Raw genomic sequence first — 14,403 nt, forward strand, 5'->3', positions numbered from 1 at the left:
AGTCAGGTACTTGGATTTACTATTCTAAAAAGCAACCTATGTCTCCCAGAAATTATAATTTCCCTTGCTTCAGAAGATGCTGTATAGGGAAACAACTTTTTATTACACAGGACTTTTATTGCACTCCTCTGCCAAGCTACTGGTAGCAAGGATCCCTTCTGAGATTTGAGGCAAGGGCAGTTCATGTGCCACAGAGCTGCTGAGTTGTTCAGATTATTAGTTTTGCTCCAGCGATGTCATCCATTTGCTTCTCCAGTGAATGTGGGACTGAGGCAAGTATTTTCATGAAAGCCTGTATTTTCCTGCCATTACTGTAGAGACCCACATGTACCACCAAATATTTGTTCAGCCCATATACAGTGAGGATTTGACTGCCTTGTGGTTTGCTAGGGTTTAATTAGTGGCTTCTGATCTTTATGCTGCTCTTTGAGTTCCTCTCCAAAGCAAGAAAACTGTTCTGAAAGTCACACCTTTTTCCTTGTTACAGCAGATCATTCACTGCAGTGTGCTGAGGAATGGAGAGAGGGACAAAACTGGTGAAACATCTAAACAATTCCAATGGCTTTTGCTGTGTGGAACAGAGGGAAGTTTTCCTCTTCTCTTAAACATCTCCCCCTCTTGTCTTTAATATCTAAGGCAATGGATGACTGTGTTTATTATACCAAGTGAAACTAATCATCAGATATTGGGAAACATAACAAGTGCTACTAAAATGCTATAGGATAAGACTCACAGGGCTCTCTGAGAGCTGTTTCAGAATTGTGACATGACCTTGCTTTTTCTACGTAGTATGATGTAGAATATATGTTTTAGTATTTACTATAATTAGTATTATTATTAGTGTTGTTTTTTAAAGTTATATATATATTTCTATGTATATAAAACTAAAAAATTATCTCAAGATGCACTATGAAACCTTAATCTATAAAGTTTAGAGTTAAATTGAAAATGTTAAAGGTCAAAATCTCTTTAAAGGCTTTGCTCACTTATGTTTATTTTACAAAAAGAATTACAGTATATTCATGTCAGCTAATTCTCAGTTAGCATAGCAGCTTATGGAAAAAAGAATGGGGGATAGTAATACTATATTTCTGTAGTATATACTGAAAATAACAGAAAAGTTTTTTGGGAGTTGTGTTTTTTACTAAATGGCTCTAACACAATACTAAATATCTGCATGAATACTAAATATCTGTATGAATAGACCAATGATTTAATAAAAAATAACTTCTAATAAAGGTGTGTTGCTAGTGTGATTATTCCCACTTAAAAATATTTTCCATTCAGCTCTCTATACCCATTTCACAGATGAAAAGATCTCCCTCAGGATAAACAGTTTGTAGGATACAATTTGAAGTGTTTAAACTTTTGTTTGTGGCAATAAGAGCTCTATCATTCTTAAGGTATATTTCAGTGTTTTAGTCTGAGGAAAATCAGTTATGGATATTTTATATTTTTGACAGTGAGTAAAGGAATACCACACAAACAGTATCTAATACATCATCTGGAGTCAATTTTCAAAAAAGAATGGCTTTGAGTTGAAAATAAAGGCTTTCATCAAATTCTGTTATTGCTTACAACATTTCAGCCACACTTTCTCTCTTCAGGAAGGGAACATACCACAAAACCAATGAAACTTCAACACTTCTTCAAACTGAGAAATGGTTATTTCTCAGTAGTCCTTTGGTCAGCTCAGAGACAACCTTAGTGTTTAAATGACTGGGACGAGTCTGAAGAAATGGCCTGGCTTTCCCTGTAAGTTGCAGACATATATGTGAGTAATTTCCAAATTGTGGGTTTCTAAAGTTGGCCAGGATGGTAGCCATTGTTTCCATAAATGTTTGTGATATCTGTCTGTCATTTATTTGGCATTTGTTATTGCTGATGATGCCAGTGACCCCAAAGATAGTAGAAGTCAACTTCATGCTGGATTTGCATTGATTTGGTAAGGTCTGGACTGGGTCATGGCACTTCTAAGTTTACATTTTTTTCCTGTAAGATTATGTTTAACTTTCTTTTCTGTATTAATACTGAAAAATTGCCTTTGTTTTACAGATGTGGCTTTATATCCAAAATCAAAATTCTCCTGTCACTTTCACAATTCCTCTAACAATGCTGCAAGCCTAGAGAAGCTAGCACAGAGCCCTTAATTACTCCTGTCTCACACTTCTTTTTGATAACTGGGAAACATTTGCTGTCCTGCCTGTCACTGAAGCCTGTAACCACATTCAATTTGATTCTCCCTTAAACACCATTAATTTTTTATGTGACAATATCAGTTGATGCAGTCATTGATTCTAATCTCTTTTGTTAACCTAACTTTTTGAACATGCATGTTTCTTCTCCTGTCTTTGCACTACATTTACAAAACCCTCTTTCCTCCTTTGAAGTTTCATTGCCATGCACCATTTATTTGTTATACTGCATAGCAAAATACTAAAAATACTTTTGATACTTTTGTAGTTACTACTCTTTTAAGCTATCTATCCATCTACAACCACTTTATTTTTCATTTTCATGAAACGTTTGGATATTGCCAGCTCCACATGGCAGTGGAAAAGCCACTAGTTAAGTTACAATGACTGCTGATTGGAAGATCTACTGCAGGTTAATGCTCTTGCCTTGGGGTTTGCATTTATGCCTTGGGGTGATTCCTGCTTTAGTTCCTGAATTTTTTCTCAGCATTTTTTTCTTCTTTCAGTTATGCCTAATTGATGCATTTGTCTGACTGGTGTTGCACTTGTTTGGACTGGCCTTTGATCTTAAATCTTGGGACTCAGGATTGCCAAACAACCATGCATCATCTTATCAAGGATTTTGGGGCTGGTGTTTTTCCTATTAGAGGAGGGTATTCAACAAGGACATGACTCCTATATGTTACTGAAACTTACATAATTTATTTTAATGCCCCCTCCAGTACAATAACTTAATGTAAGTTTTTTTTGGTCTTCTGATTGTTCCTCCTGAACAGAAAGGTCCACTTACACATTTCACTTATAAACAAATAACATAGTACCTGTATCGTATAGTGAAGCCATGCACTAACAAGTAAGAGGCTGCCAGGTATGAACTTATTTCTTTCTCTCTTCTTCTGTTCCCTGGTTTAGTCTAAGCTTAGGAAGACAGCTGGTAGACATTTACATGTCATTTACACGTGCACTTCATAAAAGTGAAATAACTATGAAAGGTTATTGAAGGTCTACTTAAACAACCGAGAACATTGTTACAAACCAGTTCTTTGACCCACCTCTTGTGAGTGAAGAGGGTTTGCACAATAAAATAATGAAATTGTTTCCTGTCACCTTTGATCAGTGTATTGTTTAGTATATTACGTAAAAATGGTGTCAAATTTACTGCTGCTGTGGATTTCACCTTTATGGATATTTTCTTCACTGTTGGAAAAAAATAATGGATTTGATAACGTGTCTGCATATTGAATGACTAGAAATGTCTTACTGTTTGTCCAAACAGCGAAAATGCAGTAGATGACTGAAACTGAAGCTCTTCTCATTGAATTGCTGCATATTTGATTGACTTGCTGGACAACTGTTTGATAGAAGAGGATATAATATATCATCACTCTTACAAGTGGGTCTGAAATTTTGCAAGAATGACAGGTGCTGGCAAAATGGCTTTACTAATCAAACCTGCACAATAAGAGCAACTAAAATGCACTATGCTTTTCAGTTTCAATAGAACAGACTTTTTTCTGAACAAATGTTTGTGGGAATTAATTCACGTCTGGAGTTTTTGTGAAAGACAGAGACCTTGCTGCAATCTCTGAAAAAGCAGTAAGCCAAAAAGAAGTGAATGTAAGGTCTGTAAGGGATGTAATGATTCTCAGTGAAAGCAATACTTATGTAGCTTATGGAAATGTGGGCTTAAATAAGCTATGATCAAGAATAGTATGACTCTTCGAACCAGATTGCCAGAAGGCAAAACTGAGAGGCAACTGAGATCCATAGAACCGCATCTATACATTTCCTTATTTTGGATGTTTTGCTCTTTTTTCCTCATTTGACTGCTTTCCCACTCCTACAAACCAAAATAAAAAACCCACATGATTAAAAAAAGTATTTGCCTCAATGCTTGAATTTTTTTTTAAGAAATGGTACATTGTTGTTTTTTTTTTTTGGGGGGGGAGGGGGGAAAGATGAAGATGGGAACAAATATTTGAAGATAAACTAGAATTTTAGTTGCCCATCCTCTCTTCTGACCATAATTTTTAAAGGAAGGAAACAGGAATAAGGGTCTGTAGAGCAATTGCAAAGGAGTTTTTTTTTAAATTTTCAAAATAGAAAATTTGATATTTCTCATAATTATATTAGGAAATAAAAATAATATTTTAATTTTGAGATGTGAAGCTTCTCATAAGCTCTTTAAGAAGCCCTTTTGCTTTGAGTAGATATGACCAGGATGTCTAGATAAAATATGGATTTGTTGCAAAGAGCTAAATGCTAAAGACTGTAACATATTACTTGAGTCAGCACATTCCTCCTTGAAATCCAGTGCTCAGAACTTTCATAATTTAATAATGTACATGTTCGTATTCCATCCTAACTCCTCATTAAGTAAGGCCTGTGCACTGACTCAAGTTTTCTCATGCTTTCCAGTATCAGTATTCCCTCCAGTTTCTTTCTGGCCTAAACCACACATTTAGCATTTAGGCACAGGACAGTGCACCTGGAAGTCTTGCCTGGTTCCATAATGACAAATTATTGCAGTCTTTTGCTTTCAAAGTTTACCTTTTCTCAAGAATGTTGGCACTGATAGAAGGAGGATGTTATACTGCAAAAAAGCCCAAACCATTACCTATTGTGAAATATTTTAACAAACTTCCTTTAATCACCAGCACCTGAGAGGAGGGTGTAATATTTTGACTTCATTTTGTTTTCAACTGATTACAGACGGACATAACTTTCCCCTGCAGGAACTGACCTTGTACCAGTGACATCAATGGAAACATTGCCATTGACATTATTGGGAATTGGATCAGATGCACAGTTTGCACCAGTCATGTGATAGCTGTAGATAATGATATTTTTCTTATCACATTTAGTACTTTTAAGACTAAAGTAGATGTTAAGATTTCAGTTGTTTCTTACAATGGATGTGGTGAGCCAGTATTGAAATATGATGATCAATAATTTTGTTCCTTTGAGGAAGTCTAGTCAGTGATTTTTTCTGAACTTAATTGGACTAGAAGAAAGCAATCTAGCAGAGCTGATAGCAATCAATGCAGTTAAAAATGAAACTGCATAAAAATGGCTGAATACATTTATGTAAATAGCTGTTTTTTTCACAGTCACAGTCTTCAAATGGCATGATTCTAGACTTAATAGCTATGTACTTTGACAAAACAGTTCAAGCAGCAAACCAAGAAATGCCTTTTTTTGACATGTGAGCTTTGAACAAATCATTGAAATGGTTTCTGAACTAAAGCAAGACCTATTTCTGGCATCAAGTTTCAGAACAACATCTGGAATACAGTTCAACATGAACTGCCTAATGCCTGCAGGTACTGAAAAAAAGTTATGCCAGACTTCAGTGCTGGAACCCAAGTGCTCTCCCATAAATTTTAAGAATATTTCAGTCTGATGCAGTGATATTATTAATTTAAGTTTCTTTGAGGATCTTGTTTTTTCAGCCAAGCACTTCTTTGTCAGTACCAAGGTACTAAATCCTTTCATTTTTACATCACCACATGCCCATTCATCCTTTTGCCTCTGGGTAATTATATTGCAATTCTCACTTTTCCACAAGACTATACTGGTATGTAAATATGAAATATTCTCTGTTAGTAATAAAAAAATGCATTCAAATTCAGCTCAGTTTTCTGTCCTGTTTTTTACCTTGTTATATTTGCATTGATAAGACTAACTGAATGAGTGATCCAATTGCCCACACAACTTGGCCACTTTTTTGAGTTGCACACTAGAAAGTTCTAAGATGGTATTTTTTCAGGTGAGTGCAACTATAGTTTTGTTGCTTCCCAGGAAAGATTTGGAAATAAAAAAATAAAATTAATCACTAAGTTATGCTGAAATAACTTTTTTAAGAAATAATTTTTATCACTTTATAAACATAAAAGGCTAATTTCTCCTTTCATCTTAAAATCTCTTCACTGCAATGGGAAGGTTCTGTACTTTGGATAACAATGACAACCCATTATTTTATGGAGGGGAAGTTGAAAACATTAAGACTTTCAAAAATTTTATTTATTTGCTGCCATTCTGTTTTCTCTCATTGTCTACTTGAAAATAATAAATTTTGCGAGAGGGGGAAGAATCGCATTTCCGTCCTTGCCTGAGAAAACTTTTGTAGACCACTGTTCTTCAAGCATCAGAAAAGCCTTGATATGAAAAAGATATTTAATTTTTACTGTCCAAAAAGCACTTATTAGTATTTTTTAGCCACTCTTCTGGTTTTGGTGCTGATTGGTGCAAGGTGCAGGTATGCTCAGGTATTTGTGCTCATTTTAAGAATGGTTTCACAGTGGCAAAAAGGAGCTACATTAATAGCATTTCTGTTGGGAAGATTGAGAACATTTAGAGAAAATACAGATTAAACTCTGCTCTTAAAACTGAATGAACAAATTCTCCCCACTGGAAGGTGAAAAATGAGTTTTGCTATTATTTTCATAGGTGATATATATCTTACTATTTTTCTGAAGCAAATTTTTCTTAATTCATCATTTATGAGTCTGCATACCTCTGCACACTTTTTAAAAATAAATTATTTTACATTTTAGATTTAAGATGTTGTAACTGTATTTTAATGACATTTTGCATTACTTTGACTATACTACTTTTGCCAAATACACTGTTGAACATTTACAAGCATAATATGAAGTAGCATCCTAACAAAATTATACTTCTCAAAGAAATTAATAAAGTACATTTTAAGATACATTACTTTGTTTTTAATTGCATTTGCTCACTATGTACTGCATAAAATCAGAAAATATAGAAATATATGATGGAACTTCCAGCCAGTGTGAATTACTACATTTTTACTGTACACATTTTATGAGATTTTTCTATTATTGTTGTTTTTTGAAACTTAGATATTAAAGGCTTTGGTAATAACAGGGAAAATATGTTAATATCTAGATTTCCTTTAGAATACAATTTAGCTTATTTTCTGGTCATGGACAAAGTGCCATGTTCCTTATCTTGTCATATCTTAAAACTCATCAATTCAAGAGTTTGATCTTGATCAACTTAATATTATGGGTATATAATGTTTAAGTGCAATAATGGATATATGTTGTCATAAGTAATAAAAGAAGAGTTTGAAAGATACTGTTTGTTGGAAGGCAAGATCTAGTCTGTAAGACCATTCTTTTATGTTCCTAATTCTATGATCTTAATTTTTTACACATTAACATTAAACACCTGTGATTATAAAATAAAATGCTAGAAACTATTCAGCAGAAAGCCTGAGTGAACATGTCTCTAATTCCAACAAATTGGTTTTCTGATTTTAAGTATGATTCCTATGAGCATGAATGAATTTCTCAGAATACTGGGAGCAAATATGCTAAAAAAATGTGACAAGCTGATGAATATTCTTGTTCAAGGAATATGGTTGGTTTTGGATATTTTTTTTTGTTCTTTTTTTTTTTTTTTTATAATGGCAAGAAGATAAGTGGTTACTTGTAGATGTGATAACAGAATGTTTACCAGTTTTTGAGACTCTGCCATTTGATAGCAACTTCTCCATCAGAACTGTATGTAAATGAAATAACTAATTCATTAAAAGTTAATATTGAAAATGTAAGCAAGTGATTAAAATTCATAGAGTTAAACTATCACCAATGCAAAATTATTCAGTTGGAACTACACAGTCCCAGTATAAAAGACTGGAAGTATCCCGAATGGGACACTAACCAAAGCAAAATGCCTTCTCTGGATGTGCAGATTCAGAGTTCTTAACCAGCTTTTGGCCCATGGTCCTTTCTCTTCCTAAACAGAATTTTTGTTTAAAAACTTTGAATTTTCAAGTTAGGAACTCAGTGAAGCCCATTTGCCTTGTGTGTGTAAAAGTTCCCTTGTGCAGGGCAGAGCATAAAATAGGTAGTTTAGTATCTATGAAATGACATATTGCTCTGTGCAATGTAAACAACAGATGATTGTAAGAAGATAATTGTGATCCATAGTGATGCTGTTCTTACTAGCCAGAGACAAGCATATTCATTAACCTTGAAAAAGCACTGCTAAATGACATCTTGAATTTGTCTGCCAATATGGTCTACAATTATCAAATCAATTGGCTTTACAGAAAATCAGTTCCTATTCTTCTACATGTCTCTTTTCTGTTGGCACTACCTGTGCAATTTTGGTCTTGCCAAATCCTTCTTTGATGGGGGAGCTCCCTATATTTTATAAAGCCAGTATTTTCAAAAAATGGCCTGAAAACAAGGATCTCAAAATAAAGAAAACAATATTAAAAAATAAAAACTTAGTTCAATATTCAGATGCGCAATTCCTAGCATCAGTTGCTATTTTGCATAGTTAATTCCTGTATATGGAGAATGAAAACTTCATTAATGACCTGGAAAATAATGAGGTTGAATAGAAAGGATTTGCCCCTCCTAAACAGAATTGTAAACAATTGCAACTGTTTCTTAGAATGATAATTTTATACTTTCATGACAGGATGTACAGCTAATTAAACCTGTTACTATACATATGCATATATTTATTGCAAATTAAACTCTGCATATATTTTACATATAAACTAATTAATAGACAATGAAAGTGAATACTATTCATTGTCTCATAGCAATGGATACCATTGCTGTTATTCAAGGAAATTAGTTATAATATCAGATAGTCATTACTGAAGTTGTGTGCTGCTATAAACATTCATCCATGAATGAACTCTTAAATGGTTGTAATATATTTACTTACTCTCTCGTTTAAAATCCTATTTGATGTACAATATTGAGAAGAAAATCATGAAACATATCCTTGTTATTTTAGTCATTGTCTTTGGAGAAAGTTCAGCTGGGGTAATAGAATTCTTTTATTTTGTTCTGTAAATGCCAATCTCAGATCAAAGAGTTTATTTGAGAACTTTTGATGGAGTATGATTTTTTTCTTCCTGATTAATCTTTGAATATCTTTTGAAAAGGCATTTAACACTCATATTGAAATTTTTTGACTTCCCTTGACTGCTATCAGAAACCTGACTGCCCTCCATGGTGCTCAGTCAGCATTTTCAGATTCAGCACTTTCTGTCATTGATTGATAGAAGACACTTCTTCCCCAGTTACTGAGTCAGACACATCAGGGAGAGACAGACAGGCTGCAGGAGAAAATTTAATCAAGTAGAGGTAATTTGCAAAAGATTTTAGTATTGAAATCTACTTATGAAAAATATAAAACTTTAAAATACTGTGTAGTTGATAGCAGGTATTTAGCACATAAATTTAAATGAGACTACACCTTTTTAAGAATGATCACACAGTCTACAAAACAAAACAGGAAACCACAGGGACTGGATTTGTTGTCATTATATTAAAAATTAATTTTGGTTTTACCATATTGTAACTAAGGATGCCAACAGTGAATTTAGTACACAGTACCCATTCTTCTCCTTGTGCATGGCTTTTAATAAATGAGTTAATGAACTTCATCCAGGTTCTAGCAGAAGCATGTTTCATCAACCCAGTGGTACAACACAAAAATGTAGGTAAGAACCTGTGATAGAACTCCTGTCTCAATGTAAAGGATGCATTTCATAGAAAAGGTGATTTCAGGGTTTGCACCTATCTCCCTGGGGAAAGGGAGAGGGAAAGAAAAGAGCCAATGATGACCGCAGCTAAATTATTAGTGCCAAGCTACTACGGTTCTGCAAACACCAACCCTTAACAGATCATTGAAAAAAAGTTCTTTGAGGGAAACTCTAAATTAAATTGCATTCTAAAACTTAAAAAGATTTGCATTTATCCACTATATTGGTTAGAAAATAGTATTATACTTTCTCAAACATATGCTTGGCAGAGGAAACTTCCCAGTCCTGTCTAATATGCACTATTAAATGGTATAGTCTTCTCATTTCATAGGCCAAAATATTTTCTTAGGTGAAACTAAAGTGGGTGACATTTTTACAGTTATTGACATTTTTACATGACTTATCAAGGAAAGCATTGAGAGAATCAAGAATTAAAACCAATTAATTTTTCTGTGAGAATGTGGGAAATACTGAGGTTTTTTTTAATTTAGTAATGTAAAATTCTTGAAAACTATTTCTGTTGTTCCATTTTCTCCATATCCAAGATCAATATGGAATTCAGAACTGCTTTAATTTTATTAATATTTCTGTTATAATACCTTGAGACCACAAGACAAGCAGTGAGTTTTTGGCAAAAAAATTGAAGTCTTGGTTGATGCTTAATTCTTTGTGGATACAGGCTTGTTGGCTGTGTTTAGATTGACAAATGGCTTTAAGGTAATACTTCCACTTTTCAAATAGCTCTCAGAAGATATATGCATGTAGATCTGCCAAAAAAAATCTATATTTGTCTTGTTTTATGTTGGCAATATGACTCCCAATTATTTTTAAAATGTCCATTATAGCATGTTTCCAAAGGACTTTGAAATATGTTATCTATCTTCAAGGCAGTGCCTTCATAGACATGTTCAAGTTAATATTTTGGAAACTGCACAGAGAAAAGGGAAATTAACTCTTTGTGTTCTTCTAAAAATCCATATAGGACACTTACTAAGAGGGTAGATGCTTGAAGTAAACCAGCAGAGAAGAGTTTGGCATAATTTTACATGACAGACAAAAATAGGTTAGGCTAAATTGCCAGATTCTTTGTCTTTCAAAGACCTAAGTCTGCCAGATTCAGCATGAATGCAGAGATTTGTCATCACTAAGAACTTTTCAGGAACAGGATTTAAGATTACAGAGGGTCAGATTCTGTTGATTCTCTCTGATTATTGTCAGCACTTTCCTGAATCTATGTGAAATGCTTACTATCCATGCACATTAATGTTAATGTTCCTAGAACCTGTTCTGACTTACATTTTCATAATCCTTCTGTACCTGTAGATTATTTAGATGCAGTGAAGTATGTTCATCAGCAAGTACAGTCTTGTCACTTAGCCAAGTGTGCTACGAGGTCCTTTGGCAGCATGGTAGATTTCAGATGAAAGTTGTTGAGAAAAAAAGGCAAGACAGAAAAACCCACACGGTAATACAAATATACTTCTTATAAACACATTTGCATTAAAATGCACAATAAACTCAAACCACAATAGGCATAAAATGCAGCAAAATACTCAACAACAAAATCAATAAAAACAAACAAGCTAAGCAACAAAACGAGTAAACAACAATTACAGCATTTAACAAGCAGGGATAGATAGTCTGCATTCCTAAGCTTTATATTAGGCAATGATAATTTGAGTTTTTGTATTCATTCATCTTCCTGCCCCTTCCAATTTTGGGGCAGAATTGCACATTACATTAAAATTTATCTTGTGAGATAGCACGTACTACGTGGATTTTTAAAAAGAAAATAATGGATAACCTTATTTTATCTCTTTGAGTTTTTATCTTTCCAAGTAAAATCATGGACCAAAATGGACCAAAATCATGACCATATGCTTCATATAAATGCTTTCAGATGATGATTGCTCCGAGTCTCTTCAAATCAGCTCATTAACTGTACTGTATCTCCCCCTCCATATCGAATGTAACACCATTTTTTAATCTTTAATATTTGAAACACAGTAAAGTGTAAGGGATTGTATTTTCCAAATGTATGGAATCAGGATATACTGGTTATTTAGATTAAATCTGGTGATGTAAGCTTGGTCTTTCTGAGGTGCCTTGGTACTGAAAACATTCTCATCAATATTACTCACTGGTCTTGTGTCACAGCATCCTGTCTCTCCACTTCATAAAGCTGTAGGGTCCTGCCAGTTTCTTGACACTGTCTGCGAACAAAGCAGGAGGAAAAGGATAGATCCAAGTGCAAGAATCATGGAGATAAATATCACACAGATATGCTTCAAGTGGCATAACAAGTTTCATATATTATTTTATCTTCATGTTTGTCATCAAATGACTTTGACATACATAAAGTAAAGCTGGCATGAGTAATTTAGATTTATTATTTTTCACCTTTAGTGTCTAATTATACAAACTTTATTCGGCAGACTGGATGGGAAAATGTAGATTTATCTTTCAGCTAAAAAAAATGTGATAAACTGATAAAAAAGTGCAGTGGTTGGTACCAGAAATTGCAGTGGATACTGAATGTTGTTTTCTATCTTCTGTATCTTAAAAGTTTTGTTCAAAATTCAACTAAATTTATTCAATTCAAATCTACATGTTGACTTATTTTCCTGGTATTGCATTAAAATAATAGTTGGAAATTTTCAAATTGCATCACTTTACCTACAAGGTCTTAAGAAATTACCCATATAAGGCCATTATCTGTGGCCTGATTATTGATCCCATTGACATGAAAATAAAACTTAGCTAAGGGGTCATTTATCAATGTGATGAGTGACACTGGTTTCCTATGACATCATGTTGTGAATGTTTCTTGTAGAAAAAACATAAACTGACATGAAAGATTTGCTTAGATACCTTTATAATAACTTTTCACTTTATTTTGCACTTTTATTTTCAGTGAAAAATACTTCCTGTTATTTTCATGGTGCTTTGTCACAATATTAATCAATAGTTTTCCATTCTTGTATTTTTTCCATTTATATCTTAGTTGTTTTTCTTCCTCAAGTAGGGATAATGATGATATAGAAGTTATTACATTTTTTTTATTTTTCTTTGCAGTTCATTATGATCCCTTTGAATTCTAAATTTGACCTTCAGAATTGTTCCAATTCTCTCCAGCTTGCTATTAGAAATAAACATTGTGTTCTCTTTCTTTGTCAAGTTTAGTAAATAATGGCTGAATAAAAACAGCTTGACAATCAGTAGGAATATGGGTTGTGTGTTAACTACATTAATAGGTTATTTGGTATGTATCTGGTATTGTATATCAAGGATGTTTCTGATTTCATATTGCTTTATGTGATAGAATCATAGACTGGTTTGTGTTGGAACTTAAATGTCTTCCAGTTCCAATCCCCTGCCCTGGGCAGGGCCATCTTCTGCTAGAGCAGATTGCTCAGAGCCCTGTCCAACCTGACCTTGAACACTCCCAGGGATGGGGCAGCCACAGCTTCCCTAGGAAATCTTCCTTTCTCACCTTAAAGCCATTCCCCCATGTCCTATCACAACGAGCCCCAATAAAAAGTCCCTCTCCAGCTTTAAGTACTGGATAGCTGCCATAAGGTGCATCTGGGTCCCTCTCTGTGTCTTCCCTGTGATCATTTCAGGGCCCTTCTCTTGACTTTCTCCATCAGGTGCATGTCTTTAGTATGCTGGGGGCCGCACAGCTATAAGGAAATATTCAAGATGTGCTATTGTGTCAGTATCAAGATGCGTTTATGACTGCAAACACTGAGGCAATGAAACAAAATATTTTCAGGAGTTCAGTGGGAACTTATAAATTAACTATGTATCATATCTTTGATTTATGCAGGATTTTAAATGTTTGAATAACAAAACAATGCTACAGTTAGCCTTAAATTATTTTTAAAAGCCTTTTTATTGCTACTTATATGCTTCTTTAAAGTAGTGAGCTGTCAAAAAGCTCAGCAGTTTGTGTCTTGTCACAGATTTGATATGATTTAGGTAAAAGTTGTCATTTTGAGAGTTAAGAATGCTTTTATTCTCCATGTGTTTCAAACTTTACCTCTAGAACTGCAGATTTGGATTTAAAATTATTTTTATGGAGCTGACATTGTAGTTTACAGAATTTTTGTACATATTTTTCTTGTCACGTAGAAGATATCCATGTTCAGCAGCAACTAGGATCATGAGCATATAAAATAAAGTAAGATCTACCCAATAAAATCTGTGGAATGTATTAACACTGCTGCTGAGTTTAAGATTTTGGGTCTAACTTTCCCTAGGCAGATGTGTTTTGAAGAAGAATTTAAAAATAACATCTCTATCTGAACAAAAAGGAGGATTTACTAAGGGTTATCATAATTTCTTAATATCATAAACAATAATCAGACAACACGTATTTTTTAAAAGGAAAACAAGTAATTTTAAAAGGTCATATTTCCTCTGAAAATAGAGTGTCTCACTCTTAAAATTGTCTGTTAAGGAAAGACTGACTTGAGATATAAGTAATGTGGGGCATTTACCTGTCATTCTCCCTAAATTACATGGGCAGGCTCAGTAAATAGCAACTCTTTCCTGATATATAATACAGTTCAACCAGTTACTACTTGAAACTTGCTTTTTCTTAGAGGAACTTCTAGGTTTTCTTCTAGTTAGGTCAGAAGACAGTAGATTATATTTATA

The 14,403-nt window shown here is 33.8% G+C and overlaps 1 long non-coding RNA gene across 1 annotated transcript in view; it reads right to left on the bottom strand.

Annotated features, from left to right (window-relative positions):
* Positions 1-11,055: 11,055 nt before the first annotated feature.
* The window catches only part of LOC110475296 (uncharacterized), a 36,550-nt gene continuing 33,202 nt past the window's right edge, over positions 11,056-14,403 (bottom strand). Inside the window, exons 2-3 of the long non-coding RNA XR_014955674.1 lie at positions 11,883-11,954; positions 11,056-11,137 (exon numbers count right to left, since the gene is read on the bottom strand). This is a non-coding gene — a long non-coding RNA (uncharacterized LOC110475296). The remainder of the gene's footprint in view (positions 11,138-11,882; positions 11,955-14,403) is intronic.

The sequence above is a fragment of the Lonchura striata genome, chromosome 5, assembly GCF_050655825.1.
Source record: "Lonchura striata isolate lonStrDom1 chromosome 5, ASM5065582v1, whole genome shotgun sequence".
Taxonomy (NCBI): Eukaryota; Metazoa; Chordata; class Aves; order Passeriformes; family Estrildidae; genus Lonchura; species Lonchura striata.